The sequence below is a fragment of the Cyprinodon variegatus genome, unplaced genomic scaffold, assembly GCF_000732505.1.
Source record: "Cyprinodon variegatus isolate N-32 unplaced genomic scaffold, C_variegatus-1.0 Scaffold94, whole genome shotgun sequence".
In the NCBI taxonomy this organism is placed as follows: Eukaryota; Metazoa; Chordata; class Actinopteri; order Cyprinodontiformes; family Cyprinodontidae; genus Cyprinodon; species Cyprinodon variegatus.
The window spans coordinates 790,343-806,645 of record NW_015150547.1 but is presented as its reverse complement, the minus strand read 5'-3'; the positions used below and the strand labels follow the sequence as shown (position 1 = coordinate 806,645).

The 16,303-nt window shown below is 37.1% G+C and overlaps 1 protein-coding gene across 1 annotated transcript in view; it reads right to left on the bottom strand.

The window, feature by feature from the left end:
- Positions 1–5,281, bottom strand: part of LOC107084176 (beta-2 adrenergic receptor-like) — a 15,207-nt gene extending 9,926 nt beyond the window's left edge. The window contains exon 1 of the mRNA XM_015373886.1: positions 5,057–5,281. The gene's annotated coding sequence lies outside the window, so the exon portion shown is untranslated. The remainder of the gene's footprint in view (positions 1–5,056) is intronic.
- Positions 5,282–16,303: the final 11,022 nt, after the last annotated feature.

Below are 16,303 nucleotides of genomic sequence, written 5' to 3'. Positions count from 1 at the left end.
ACATTGTTTTTATATAACAACAAGTTATATATCTGTATATATAGAGATATATAAAGTATGTTATTTTTCCTCCACCCTTCAGAGAGGAGCGATTCATTTAAAGAAGTAACAGTGGTGTATTGAACAAAACAGATGGTGTTAATGGACGAAGGGTGGCTCCCCTAACAAGTCGGCTGAAAGGAAAAAAAAAACACGCTACTTTTCTGCTCCTCTTTCCTTTCAAATGAATGTTTCACTGTGTTTTTTGTATCTAGGTATTTACGCTTGGAATACTGTTTAAAGTGAACGTTTGGATTAATACCTATCACTGCTGTTACAGGTAGGTGGGAGTTGCCCTCATATGAGCTAAACATATGTGATCTTTCACAGAGGAAACCAAATGTTCCCTTGCTGTTAACATGAGTTCATCAGGGTCAACTTTTTGCATGTCTTTGCATTTCTATCTCCCTCAGATAACATGAATTTGCGGGCAGCATGTAACGTTGTTTTGAATTCCTGTCCAGTCTTTCACTTTATCTTCTACATCTATTGATGCAACTGAAAGATCTGAGGTAATTATGGAAAACTCTATGAAAAACAGAATTCTCTCTTCTAACTCTCTCAGCATCAGGAGTCTGAAATGTTTTCCAACCATAGATCAGACTGTACACTTTGTGCACTTTACTTCTGCGCTTTGGACTAATTGGTCCACTTAAGTGTATAACAAGCAAACAGGTTAAAGCTGGGAACAAGCTGGGTTTGTGACAGGCTGTATCCACAGAAGCATGAGCATTAAAATGGCAATGCTGAAGCACTGCTCGACCACGACCAAGGAGCTTACAGAAATGCCAATAAAACTCACCCTCATTGCTCCAGTCATGCTGGATGCACTTTGCAGCTGTGTCAGGCAGAACATTGGACACACACCAGTAAGAGCAGTAGAACAAAGCGACCTTTTCTGCAACATGACATGACTATAAACCTTAGATTTCATGAGTATTTATTTATCAACTTTCATGCATGAACACCGCATTTTTATTTACACAGGGCTGACTGGTAGAGAATAAAGACTCTTTTACTAAGGTGTTGTAATTGACAGCAGAAGCACGCTGCTGCCTGTTTGCTTTCCTGACTGTTTGCTTCCCTGACTGTCCATTTGAGGATTTGGGGGTTAGTTAGTCCTGTTAAGTATGCAAAGGTTCAGGAGTTTAAGAAGTCATTGTTATTTTATCATTATCTCCCTTTTATCTCCTCTTTCTTTCTTCTTTTCTCCTATTTTTCTGTTTTATCTTTCCTGTTCTACTTACATTGCAGTGTCCATACAATCTCTAATACTCCCTGGATTAATTATAATAAAGCTATTTATATGCATAAATCAAGTGGAACACTACTATACCTACTGCTCCACTTCTGAAAGAAAAATCTGTTGGATCCTTCTTTGGCATCAAGAAAATCCGGCAAAAAAAAAGAAGTCATTGTAAATGACGTTTTAAAGTTAATTTAAAAATTCCATGCTTGATAGTCACTGAAAACTTATAGCGGATACCTTTTTTATTGGAACTCTTTAAAGTTATTACTGGTGATGGTTTTGCGTAACTGTAGAAGACAGATGTTATTTTAATTGAGTTTGTAGAAAAGTTAGCCTGAAAGGCTATCAGATAAAGCTCCTTATTAGGGCTGAAGGATTTGGCTAAAAATCTAAATTGCAATTACTATCAACCAATATTGTGAATGCAATTTTAATGAGATTTTCCTTTGCACCAAGTATAAGCCTGTAGATGTTTCCTTCAAGGGTTTCAGTATATTTATGCACAAGATTGCTTTTCAAGAATCCATTGATGCAGCACTTTACTGTAACCTTTCAGTGAAAAAGTTCTTGCCTCTACTATCTGCATGGATCTGCATGCTAGCTGCAACTTTCTCTTCCATCTGTGTGGCGCCAATTATACATTAATTACTGCCACATAAAGGCCTGGAGTTAGAAATTGTCTGAGTCTTGATAATGTAATTTGACTAAAATTGAGAGTCTCTGTGATTTGAAAATTGCAATTTTTCTAAATTGTGATTATATTGTAAATGTAATTATTTGCCCAGCACTACTCATTTTTAGTTGAGCTGGTTGACAGTTGCCTTTTGTATCTCAGCTTCTTTCTGTGTCTCTGCTTCTGTCTCCTTGAAGCCCAGTCGGCCTCAGCAGATGGCCGCTCACACTGAGCCTGGTTCTGCTGGAGGTTTCTTCATGTTAAAAGGGAGTTTTTCCTCTCCACTGTAACTCTACTGGAAAAAATTGAAATCTAGACAAGTAATTTTTTTCTTAAAATAAGTGCGTTTGTTCTTGGATTGAGGAGGTAAGAGAGACGTTTTGCCAGTGGAACAAGACAATGCATGCCTAAAATAAGAAAGCACAATTGCATTGTCTTATTTCAATGGCATATTATCTAGTTATCTTATTTTAAGAGTAACAATATTCATTCCACACAGTAGTTTATGAGAGACTAAAAAAAAAAAAACAATACATATATCTTAGGCCCCGTCCACACGAAGCCGAACCCTAGCCTAAACGCACAAATTTTTCACCAAACCAGCCTCTCATCCATACGAAGCCGGCGTTTCGGGGGTCTGTAAACGATCTTTTTTTTATTAAGCCTTCAGAGTGGGAAGATTTTGAAACGCCGTTTTCGCGTTTCCATCTTTAAGCTCTAACCACATTTTTTTTTTACACGCATGCGTCATAGCGTCGCCTCTAAACACGCATGCGCGACACAGTATCACAACAACAATGGCGCCGCACTGTGTTGAATGGTTGCTGCTCATGCTACTCACCCTGCTGTCGGGCTTACAACAGAATCTTCTTCTTCTCGAATATCTCCAGGAAGAACAGAGCAATATAGACGACATAGTTCAGCACCTGAATTTGACTGAACCACGAAAAATGGACCCGCAGGGCCATTTTCCGGTTTTCCGGTTTGGTTGTTGTATAAATATTACTGCGCATGCCCAACATTTCGTTGCCTGTTTTCGCCTATTTTTGCTTTGGCACCACAGCGCCACTTACAGGCCTGGCATACATTTTGCAGCTTTTTCATGCATTCATGTGGTCGATAACATTTATTTTACTTCTCCGTCTTTACGACAAACATTCTGGAAAATATTAGCGTTTCGTGTTCATTTTGACTTCGTGTGGACGGGGCCTTACACTAGTGAATACTTTAACTATGAGAACTTTAAACTCTACTGTTTTCACATGAGGAACCTGTCTCAAGCAAATTTAGTCTATTTATGCAGATCTTTCATCCAATCAATTTGAATGATTTGAAAAGGTAAGTGCATGATGATAACTGAGTGTATTTTGTACATTACTACTCATAATGTATACTTGTTAACCTAAAGGCATAAGTCAGCTATCTAAACTGGACCTGCATGTGAGTAAACAAGGTTGAAAGGTAGAGTTTTCATGTAGCACAGACACAAGCAGAGGAAGATGCCATTTAAAGACTTTAGTCTATTGTAGAGTTAGATCCAGCAGAAATATACTGGTCTTTGAATGAAAACCCTGGAATTACATGATAACCGTGTTTGACTGTTTTCAAACAGAAATAGTGAGAACTCACTCTTGTTGTAATTTTCTTTTTGAATAAAATGCATAAAGATTTTGTGAGCTGATGTTTTAAGAATCTGGATTTTATTAAGGAGGATTGACCTCCCTTTTCTTAGTTGTCGAGTTCGTAAGAGTGGCTACAAATACAAACCTGCCCTTAGTGGGTAATTTCTTTATGCCGGTTTAACACTAAACTGTTTATTTATCTTTTTAATGTGCAGTATGCTTGTTAATGTTTTGTTTGGTTATACAGTTCTTCTGTGTGCTTACACACTTGGCTTAAAATGTTAACTGGCTATATTCCAACCTAATCTAAACACTTGGAGCGCAATCTGATGGCATCTGTAAGGAGAAGCATTGATTCCTGTGTGTTTACTCGGGTCGACAGCATGCCAGGAAGAAAAGGTACTGAATATTTATATTGAAAATGCAGGGGTGGAGAATGACAGGTTTGTTTGTTTTTTTTTATTTTTAAGAAAACTGCTCTCCTGTGTAAACAGATCAGTCAAACTAATTCAAAAAAAATCAGGCCATTTCTGTTGGGTGTCACCCTTTTCTGTTTATTTTAAGAATTTGTCATGAAATGAAAAAAAAAACAAAAAAACAATATAATCTTTACACATTTATATTTATAAAATATTTCATGTCAAAAAATGATGGATTGGCAGGAAACGTATCTCCACCCATTTTAAAAAAAAAAATAAATACTCCATTACCTGTGCTCACTTAACCCTTTCAATCTTAGTTAATTTGTTACGGGGAAACGGACCATGAGAGATGATCGTGTCAAACTATTGATTTTATTATTTTTATGTTTTTCTCATTGTCTTTATCAGTTTCTACTTTTACCCTTTAAACCGGTGACTTTTGAACAGTTTGCTGCCCCCAGCAGCAGATCAATAATAGTCACAACAGTTACCAGCATTAATACAGCTTGCAGCAGATTCAGATCATTCCCATGCTAGAGGTCACTAAAATGCAGCTCTGAGAATTGTGATCAAAGCCAGACAACTCACCAAAGTGTCAAAGAAAGTGCCCACAACCCTTTATACAAAAAAAGCTAACAGCCACAAATTTGCAAAACATTCATAAGCGATTTAGCCCCCAGCTTTTGATGTACTAAGTAGAATAAACACATTATGAAAAGTTCTCTAACACCAAGTTATTTAATCTTTTTATTGTCCAGATTATACAAGCTTTGTGTTATGACTGCAAGTTTGGATTATGAGCACAATTTTGACTTTCCTTCATTTTAGCATTTTACTGTCTTGCTACCATTTTAGAAAAATAGGAATAGAAGTCACAGAATCTAAAATGTTTAGCTATAGTTATAAGTCATGTAGGTTTTAAAACATTCAATTAGCAAAAGTGTTACTCGGAGTAGATGCCAGGTTTTAATGCATAGATATGCACCAATGGGAACACAGTGTGTGCGAAGCTCATGCATGTAAAGCAGACTTGCAGCCCTTATGTTCTTACCTCCAGGCTTTGCCTTCTTCAGTCCAGAGATTTCATTCTTGCATGTCTTTTTAAATCCACAACATGTTTGAACCGCTTTTCTCAGAAGCTCCACTTCTTAATGAGGTATTGAAAGTGTTACCCAGGCACTCAGTCTTGCTCCTTCCTCTTTGTTCTCATGTGTGTACTCAGTCCTTTCAGCCCTCAAACACACTTTGAAGCAGCTGAGCCTGTTGCCCTTATTTTAAGCAAGCATTTATGACATCACAGCAGGACAGTAGCCTATCAGAACGTAAGGAACAGCTTTTAGTGTATATGGCATGTCTGGGGTGTTCTGACAACTCAACCGTGGACGCTACATTAACCTTTTTCATGCAGGGCAATGTTTTTTTTTCTCAGCCAGATCTGTCACATGCAGCGGCAGCAAAGTTAAAACCACAAACCTCAGGCTTTGCCTGCTGGAAAGTTGTGCATCAGCATTTGAGCGTTTTCAAACATTCAGCTTAACTCAACTTTCTCACAATGCATTATGGTGTATGATTTTGCTCAAAGACTGTGCACAAATATTTTTTTTGAGTCTCATAGCAGTTATGTCCATTGTTTGCAGGAAGCAAGACATCAACATTTCACCTCACTATATTTTTACATTAATCTTCACCAAGAAATACTATCTGTGAAGCTGCAACAGTATTTAAAAGGCTAATTGACTTTAATCATTTTGGTTTTTTTTTATATTTCATCCCTGGATGTAGAAATTGTTGTGTTGCTTGAGGATGAGTCTTTCCTCATTGGGTCTGCCTGTTATCCGTATATATAGATGGGTTCTTACCAGGTATTCTTCTTCTCACAGTCCAAAAAAATGAGGGCTTAGGGGAATTGGTTACTTTGTGTCTCTGTATGGCTTTTTGTCATCCATGCTGTGCAGTGAGCTAGCAGTTTTGCTTAGGGTGTACCTTTGCCTTTCATGCAGACCACTGGACGCCTTGAAATGCTGATGCATTATTTCCTCATTATAGTCTTTGTTCATGATGTTAACTGTGAAACACACCCTTTCTTTCTACAGCAAAGTTCCACCACACCATGCCACAACCCCCTCTGTGCTTCGGTTAGGTAGCTGTTCGTATGCTTGTTTGGCCTTCCTCTTCTTCTGCAAATAAAACTATTGTGGTTATTATCAAATAATTCAGCTTTTGTTTATCCATGCTAAAGCATACACTTGTCCCTCTGTTTATAGCAACTTGTAATCTGTGTTATTGTGTTAGATTTGGAGAACTGGCTTCTTCCTCCCTGATCAGATCATTTTAGTTCATCTCTACACAGAACTTGTTTTTTTTCCTTGTCCCACCCAACCAGACTGAATCAGCATCTTCACAGTGAGCTGATGCACACGTGTTACTGTACTTGAACTTATAAATATGCCCTTTAAAGACCTTAATGGTGGCTGGATATCTTAATGCTGTTTATATCTGCGCTAAATTGATTGAATACTAGAGAAATGTTACTCCATAGTTCTTTTCCTAATGTATTGACTCATATCTTTTGAATTTCCTGTGATGTCATGCCAGGTAGCTGTGTTTTTAAGGGTTTGTCTAAGACACCAAAAGGTATTTTTATCCAATTAATGAAAGGCTTTAAATAATATATATGATAATTCTTAAGAAATGCACCATGTACTGCATGTAATGTTTTTTCCAGTGCATTTAAGACAGTTAGGCCAGAGTTGCTTTTTGAGAAATGCCACAAGACACTTTGATTAGGTGGTCAGCAGAAGAATAGAATATAATAGAATTAAACTTTATTGTCATTCCACTGTCACAAGTACAGTGCAACAAAATTAATTCTCCGCATTTAACCCATCCCCTAAGGGAGCAGTGGGCTGTCACTGTGCAGCGCCCGGGGAGCAGTGTAGAGTTAAGGGTCTTGCTCAGGGACCCAGAGCGGCAGTCTGTGGGAGTTTGCACTCACAACCTCAGGATTCAAAGCCCTATGCCCTAACCACATGGCCGCCACCCCCCACAGGAGCATCACAAGAGTCTGTACTCCCACCACCAGTGGACTGGCAGAGGGTTATAGGGGGCTATTGACCGGTGGGCCGGTAGTGATTTTGGGCCCTGAGGCAGCCATCTGGTGCAAGAGGAGAACCGTGGCTATCGATGAATATACTTTTTGTCAGTTTTTTTAAGGCTCATTTGTCATTTCTTAGCCTCTGTTTGTTACTATCATATGGCATTAGTACAAGGCATATAGCATTAGGACAAGACAAGACAAGACAAGACAGGGCAAGACAAGGCAAGACAAGACAAGACAAGGCAAGACAAGACAAGACAAGACAAGACAAGACAAGACAAGATGGCAAGATGTCCTTTAGTGTCTGCTCTAAGATGCTGCTTAGCTTCTACACTGTAGGCCTGTTGCGAAGGGAGCAGTCTTAACATCATTTCTTTGTGGTAGCAGCACAGTTACTTGGGAAAAAGCAAGGAAAACGACTGATAAAGAAGGCTGGATTGTTCTGAGGACTTCTTAATAAAATGAATGTAAAATGAATGTTTCAACAACTCTTGCGTGTTCACCAGAACATCTCCAGTCAGAGGTTTCTTCAGGTGCCTGTTGTTGACCACCACAGAAGAACCTTCCTCACCCAAAACCATCATCATCTTCAACAGCTTAGGGTAAAATAAATGTAACAAATTTAATTTCCACTTGGTAATTAAGTATTGAATGGAACTTATAAACAGTTTTAAATCCGTGGTGATCTTAGCCCTATGTACCTTCTAATTTTACAGAAAACTAATATTCTGTTTCAGCTCGACAAGCTTTTTTTTTTTTTTTCAAGCGAGGTAATGAATTGTTTATGTGAATAAATCTAAGAAAACCAAACTTTACAGAGTCAATTAATTCTCACTATCTCTTCTAGTGTCAAAGTGTTTCTTGTTAACACAGCAATCATTTGCTACATTGTCCTCTTATCTTTACTTCTATGTAGAGAAGTAAAGATAAAACTTTATTGCACCAAATCTGTTCATCTAAAATTGCTTTAAATAATTCATGATTAATTCATTAATTCAGTAATTTTAAAAAACATTTATTTATTGAGCATGATAAAGCCAAGCATGCAGGTTGGAAACTTGTTCATAAACAACAATGTCAAACATAAATAACAAAAAATAATAAAAGACATGCCAAACTGATGGATTGCCTGGGCTCTGCATTGTAAATACAGCATTTATAGGATATCAAATATTGATAGAATATTAAATTCAGGAGAAAAAGGGAACAAATTACACACACCAGTCTGAATTCTGGAGAAGGATCCATCGATCAATCCGTCAGTCCATGACCAGCTCACAGCAGCTGTAGAATGATTAATAACTCGTGGTCTTGCTTATTCCCAGTCAGTTCTTCCAGCTCACTTGAGGTACACAACTCTTTAATATAGTGTTTAAAATCTAAACTCAACTAAGAACTAAATAATTTCAATGATGAGAAGAATTATCAGAACTCCAGGTTCCCTTAAATAAGCTGACTGGCTCAAAATAAGGGCTGAAATTCTTAATCAGATAAATTTATTATTGAAATAATCATCAACTAAATTAGTAATCAGTTAGGCGTTAAATGTTATAAGTAAATTTCTAAAATAATATATAAACATTTTGCATTTAAGTTCATTAACAAACATTTTCCTCTGTCAATATGCGATTCCTCTGTCTAGAACTCCTCAAGTGGAAACATTTGGTTTAATTTCATAGAAAAGTCTTTCAGAAACCTTTTGCTGTCCATATATTAAACAGTTAATCAAAATCAAAAACAAAAAAAACTCAATTGATTAATAGATTTAAAAAATAATTATTAGTTGTAGCCCTACTCAAAATGCACCAAACCTTCGCCACAGGCTGATTGGTCGTGATTATAGGTTCTGGTCTACTGTTGTATTTATTCCATAAAGGAGCTGATGTAACATGTGCTTTCCGATGTCTTAGTTTTTGCCTTGAGTGGCAGGAATCCTCAAATTCATTGCATGACAGAAGTGGTTGCATGCATTTCTTTCCCTGAGGCATCATCACATAATCCTGGGTCAAATGTTACAATCAAACCATGGGAAAAACATCAAGCACTCTTAAGAAAAAAGACATCCTGGGCATTACTGATGCTTCCAACAGGGTAATGTTGAAAAAAAGGCATTGCTGAAATGTTTTCAGAAATGCATAACAGAAGACATATTTGTTTCGGGAAATGGGTTAGCCTGAGTACTAATCATAATCACATCTGAAATGTTTAGAAGGAACAGAGATAAGACAGAGACATGAGGTTAGTGTCAAACGTAGGATTTTTACAAAATTCCGCAGGGAAAAAAAAAACATTTGTTGATACTGACTTCTGATTAAGGATAAAAAATGTAAATAAGTTTGAAAGGGTAATTTCTGATAAGAACGTAAGAAAGAAAACACTTTGTAGGAGTATCGGGTGAAAGTGCTTATAAAACCAATGTATAAACAGTCAGAAAGATGCCTATAGTGAGGCTAAAGTGATGTTAGTAATAGTTGTAATGGTCCAACTAGTTTAGATTCTTCTCAGACAAAAACATTATTGATTGAATACACATAAATATAAAAATTGTTAACATATTTTGCACATTCTGCATATTCTGCTATTGATAAACACAAATCACGTCAAAACCTTGGCTGCATACAATTTCAGTGTAGTAATACCAGATTGTTTAAATATTTGATGGAAAAAGAGCATAGAGAGGCTTAAAAATTAAAAATAATTTATAAAGTATGAAAGTCAAATACCGTAAACATATTTAGAAAGTTAAAAAAAAAACTAGTATTATCTGACAAACGCAAGTTTTTTTTTTGGGTCATGTTGGGGTTGTAACAGACCTGAGCATAGAGGCATGCTGCGGGAAAATCAGAGTTCATTAATGATAAAATAATTAAGGGAACTCACGGCAGAATACACCAGAGGAGAAGGTCAGGGAGCACAACCAGATAAATCAGATGAATCCAGCAATTAACAATGAAAAACTGACTTAAATACCAGTCAGTGTTGAAAAACAAATGGGGTGAACTAATCAGTAGAGATGTAGAACAGCTAAGACAGAATGAAAGCTGGGAAGAAGGGAAATTAACTAATAAACTAAAACACAAAGAAACAGAGATCTAAGAGAAAGAAATTGTTGCTTAAAGAACAGAAACCAAACACAAGGGAATCTATTAATAAGCCAGTGTAGGACTATAGGTGGACAGTCAGGAGCCTTGAGCCTTGTTCCATTCATGGTTCCATCTGTGCATAATGACATTGAACAGAACTCTGAGAGCTACAATTTTGTTTAATAACCTGATTAGCATCTCCGTAGCTTTATCCCTAAAATATCTTATGAGTACAATGGGCTTTACAAAATATATATTTTCTAGTAACATTTTCTAATTGTTATTTTAGACTCAAATTATACATGGGAGGAATTTATTAAATTACTAGTTAACCTTTCAAAAAATAACTCCCTACACCAGATATCATTAAATACTGCAGGATAAAGGATATACGATTGCCACACTAGTAAGATTTTCAGTAGTAAAATGTTGTTAAAATGGCATATTTGCTGTTCTATGAGCCCTAATGCAAGCCGGTTAAAAGCCCTAGAATGAGGGTATGAAAATGGTATATTTAGATGAGCTGTGCGCTGATTGGTTGGTTTACAACGAGTAAAGCTGCTGAGCAAAGACGTATCATAGCAACAAGCGCTCACTCACTGAAACATGAAATTGTTAAAATGGTAGGGTGACCAGATGTCCTCTTTTTCCGGGACATGTCGTACTTTTCATACCTAAAAAAATGTCCGGGGGAATTTTGAACCCGACCCGGTGACGGTCGCCTGGCCCCCGTGGCCCAGTGCTGCCTTACCGGGGCCCCCAGCCCCCTTCCTCCAGCTGAGGACGGGCGGCTCATGGCTCTCTGCTGAGGTCCGGGCCAGTCAGCGGCGGCCCAGCAGTCAAAACTTCTACCGCACCCCCCAAAGAAAAAGAAAAAACAGCCCTCCTTTTCAGAAACCCAAATCTGGTCACCATAGATATGCTAGCATTGATATCAACAGCTTAACGACAGAATCATACTCATAGCTTACGGTCGGAACAGCCCCTCGTTTCAGTAAAAGAAGTTTAGCAAATCCTGCTTTGAACTGTCCAAGATTTTGAAAGCTTTCTTTGATAAAATGCTTAGAGCAAATAAACAGCTGAGCATCAAACTTTGCAGGGATCTTCTGATAAACAAAAATAATCAAGGCCTGTCAAGTCTTCGGATCCTTGGGAAGACTATGAAAAAATGTTCCCCTTTCTCCATGCAGCCTGGAACACTGCATTTACACCCGTGGATCTGGCTCATTTTCAATAGAGAAACTGCCTGCTTTGTATTTCTTGTAGAAGTAAACCCAACTGTAGGCTAAACAGCTAAAATGGTGTCTTACATCTACTGTACCTCTGTTCATGTTGTTGGGTCAGTATACCAGTGGGCTGGTCTATATGTAAATTTCGGGGCGTGACAAAAGTACAGGCCAGAACCAAATAAGCAACGTTCCGAATTGACGTCAATCCGGTGCCTCGCTGGAATTCGCCCGTTTTATGGTGGAAGTTTAGAATTGTGAGATTTGCAGAGAAAGGAGGTGCCGATGGGGTTTGAACTTCTCTGTACGTCCATTTCACTCACTGAACTATCGCTATTCATCTGACAATGTGAACTCGGTTTTGCATTCTAGGATCCCTTTAAAGCCATGTATTGTCTTTCCTGCTCAATCAGGCATCACTTTGCTTTGATCTGAAACTATTGAATACATTTATCTGTTTATTCTGCAAGAAACTGTAGTTGACAGTTATTTCCTGTCAGGTAGATCACTTAATACATTTGTGCAAAAATGGATTTTGAAACAAAGTGTCTCATAAGCTTCAAAAGTAGCAGTGCAAGCTACAAGTGAACAAGGAAACGTCCCACTGCCTCGATGGTGGACATTGTGTTCTTGCTGTCTTAAAATGATGATAACCTCAAGCATTACCTCCCACACATAACCACATAGGGTGCAGATGCTGATAACATATAAAGACAGGATGCCACAACCCATTTCATTTCCCCATACCAAAAACAAGGGCACTTATTAAATATGTTTATTTTAACAAGAAGTGATGCTTGTTGGTGAGAAGAATATTTACATTTCGTCACTATAAGATCAAGCATCTTCCTTGTTAGTTATTTGTTGCGTAGGTAGTCATGTTTTGTGCCCTGAGCTGCTTATGGGAAACAGGAAGCACTCAAATTTTGCAGAAAGAGCTTCACATAGATTTTCTGTTTCTATCTTTCCTCTTCCTGTAATCACCTCTTTCTTCCTGATGACATATTTATGGGCATACTGGCCAAGCAGGCCTCAGTTACGTTCAGGATGTGTTGGACTATTTGAAGTTTAGGCCTACATCAGATGTCTTTTGATCTGCCAGCTGATCTCAAGGCTGAATTTTTTGGGCTATCTCTGTTCATGCAAACCAAAGCTGCAGCTAAGCAGCTGAAGGGTCTAAAAAAAGGTAATTCTTTTTTTTTTTTACACCTCTAGAAGAACCCAGTAGTGGTATCACAACAAATTTAGTACCACCACTTCTAGTTATGTGTCTATTGTTATGTTTGTTGACATGATGTGTTCTTTAGAGAGAGAGCAAAAAAAGGGTTATTGCGTATGGCCGTTTCCTACTGGCCAACACATTCCTCCCAGTGGCTCTTCCTGTCCATGGCTTTTCCCTTCCTTTATCCCTCTATACACTTTACTCCACCCTAACCCTAATCCAGATTTACCCTGTGCTAATAAACCCTCCACTGGCCACCCTAAAATCCTTCCTTTCTTTCAGTTTGTGAAACCTTTCATAATATAATATGACCCTTTTTCCTCTCTTCTATTGTTTAAACCATTGTTGTCTTATTTTGGATTTAAGGCTTTAAATAACAGAAAGTAGCGAACGTTTTCAAATTAGAGAATGGCCTTTTTTTTTTTATACAGCTCTAAAAATTGTGTTATAGATATGAATTCAACTTACTGGAGCAATTTCTAATTCCTGTTGCAGATGTTCAATTCTTTCTGGACTTTGACTAGGCCATTTAAACACACAGAGAGGCTTTTTTTTAAAGCATCCATTATAGTTTATTCATGACCTTTTCTCCTTACAATCCTCCATTAGTTTGCAGTAGTTTACCAAATGAATTCTACTAAATAGGACAAGTTTATTTTACGTCACACACTGGAGAAGTTCAGAATGACATCAAGTATGTCAGAGTGGATATTTTGAAAAAACTGAATGGGTCTCACATTTGAGTTTTGTTTTAATCCGCTGTGTACCACTTTGTCGTTAAAAACATGTCCATGATATTTAAAGGCAAAGTCCAGTCGGCAAGGAATGAGCAATGGATCATTAACTATACCTACAACTAATACTTACTGATTTAATGAATTTAGCCTTAATCAGTAAAAAAATAAAAAGTCATTTTCATTGCGATCACTGAGTCTGGGAGCGGCCATTTTTGCCCAAATATAGTAACATGTCACTCCTGACATCATCCGCCAGTGACGTCACGGTGCGGTGAGCCTAACGCCATTTTCCCCGCTTTACAAGCAAAATCAATGGGAACTACTAGACGCATCTGCAATCAACAACAATTATTGAAGATTTCCAGAGGACTTTGGAGAGGATTTCAACATTGAAATATAGTTAAACTGACAATGCCCACATGCATGGTAGTTGGATGTTGTAATACATCGGATAGAATTGTTATTTCACCTTTCCGATTCCTGATCCTCCACGGACGGGTTCGTCGTTGGATTGCCAACTTTAAGAGGGAGGATTTGCCATCGAACTTCTGGCCAGAGAAAAAACACGTGTTATGTTGCCAACATTTGGAAGAAGAATGTTTTCAAGATGACTTGGATTATAGCGCGTTGTGACAAACACCAGATACAGTACTGGGACTTGATCAACAGCTGATACCGCACCGTGACGTCATAAACTGATAAGTTGCAGTAGTGTTCTTTGACAAACATGGATGTCTGATGATAATTACTCTTAATTAAAACACTTGTCATTTATTGAACACTATGTAATAAAAGTTTGAATTCTGAATATGACCGGACTTTTCCTTTAATGTTTGTGGCTTCAAATTGTGACTTAACCTGATGATAATAGTAGCAATTTAATTATATACTAATTTATAATAATAATAAAAAAAACAACAACCAAAAATTGTCTCTGCAAAGAGGAGAAGAGCAAATATGTTTAAAGAAAGTATCTGAAGCAGATATGCAGTAATGGTTGTAAAGAAAACACATTCTTAACTACACAAGGGATTCAGGTGCAGTTTGTTTGTTCTCCTCAGAGAAGCTGAGGATCTGTGAGATACATCCTGTACATATAGCTTACACTGGGGCCACTGAGACCACGCTAAGCTGTTTCCTGCTGCTTCATCCCATGCAGCAACAAGTCTGTGTCTATATCTTCTTTTTTTCCCATGCCAAGAACTGACTGTGGATGCACAGCTTCCCCAGAGCTTTTCAACATTTTTACCATTTTTCATTTTCAGTTAGTCGACAGCTGCTGCTGCTGTCTCACTGATGAATATTCAGGTGCAGCTAAAATAGCAGTTTATGGGCTGCTACAATATATGCTTGCAGATATTAGTAACTATGGTTGCAAGTTCAGTTTCATCACTCAATCCTGAAGCTGCAAAGTTTGTTTCTGTCTTACAGTTTGCTTGTTTAGTTGCAGAAACTGTTGTTTATGGTTGTTGAAAAAGATATCAAACTTAGTTTTTTTTTAATGCAACATTTGTTTTGACCAGTAATATAGATTATTATTATAATATTATTGTTTTCTATACCCTTCTAAGGGGATAAAATAAACAATCCCTTCAATAATTCTACAGTAAAGATACATAAACGAGTTTCTAATGAGGGGAGGAGGTAATCAGCAGTGAATCATTTTAGGGGTTTCTAAACAATAAGGAAAACAGAAGTAAAGACTAAAGCAAAACTATTATATAAACATTTGAAGCCAGATATATACATGATGTAATATTTTTATTCTCTCTGCCTAACTGTAAAAGAGGACCTGGATTTGAAGTCAGCTAGGACTATCACTACACAGAATAATAACAGATATTTCATTTTTTTATGCTTATTATTATTTTTGTACTTTTTCCAACATAGTTACTTACACTGTACACCTTTCCTTAGTATTTAAGTTTCTTAACATGGGTCAAATGTTTTGGATGTCCTTTCAAAAGAATGTTTCAGAGTCATATTTCATAAAAAGGCCAATTTCTATCCAAATTGAATCTTCCTGGTTGATTTCATAGGATTTGTCTTTGAGGTTTTCATTTATTTTATTTTCTTAAGATATTAGATGTTTTTTGTGTTCCAGTCCCTCCTTTACCAAACACACAAAGAATAATCTACCTTCAGGCATCTCCTTTTTTTTTTCTAAATGTAACCTATAACGGAAGTTGCAAGAAATGCATTCCTGCCTTAGTCTATTATGAAAACAGAATTTGTGTTGCTTTTGGTGTAATTGATTCTTCTTTTCTAAGTGGCCAGTTTAAGCTGGAGACTCTTTTAAATGCAGAACCCATCTCCTTCCTAAAATAAGTTATGACTGATAGTGTTTCTATGTATGTGAAAAACAATCACAGCTTTCTCTTTCAAATGCAAAAAAAAAAAAAAAGAAATCCTCAAAAGGTATAAAAAAAAGACTTATTGTTAGTTATTATAGATATTTATGGTCAGTTGTTGGCACTAGTGAAAGTCACTAATATGCAAAATCAGTGACTTTTTTTTACATAAAGCCAGGTTGTTTTTGGATAGGTGCTTTCATTGTCAAGATTTCTGTTTATGGTTTGCAATTCAAATGTTAAAATAAAAAAAATTATGTAAAAAGGAGCTGAGCAGTCAGTTAAGGCCCCCTTTCCTTTTTCCCCTCCATCGCTTTCTGTTTTCTTTTTTCCCTCTCGACTCCTCTTCCTTCCTTTTAACAACTCCCTGTCTGCCTTTTCTCTCATCACTGTCAGCGACAGCATTCTTTATCCGACATAACTATTATTCTGCACCATTCAGCTTCACTCTTATGGATTTCTTATGGATGTGTTTATTATTTATTCTAGAATTCCTTCCAGCGAGAATAATGGCTTTTTACCAAAATGTGATTTCCTATTACAAAAATACTGTATCAGTATATTTTAAAGTGCATATACTCA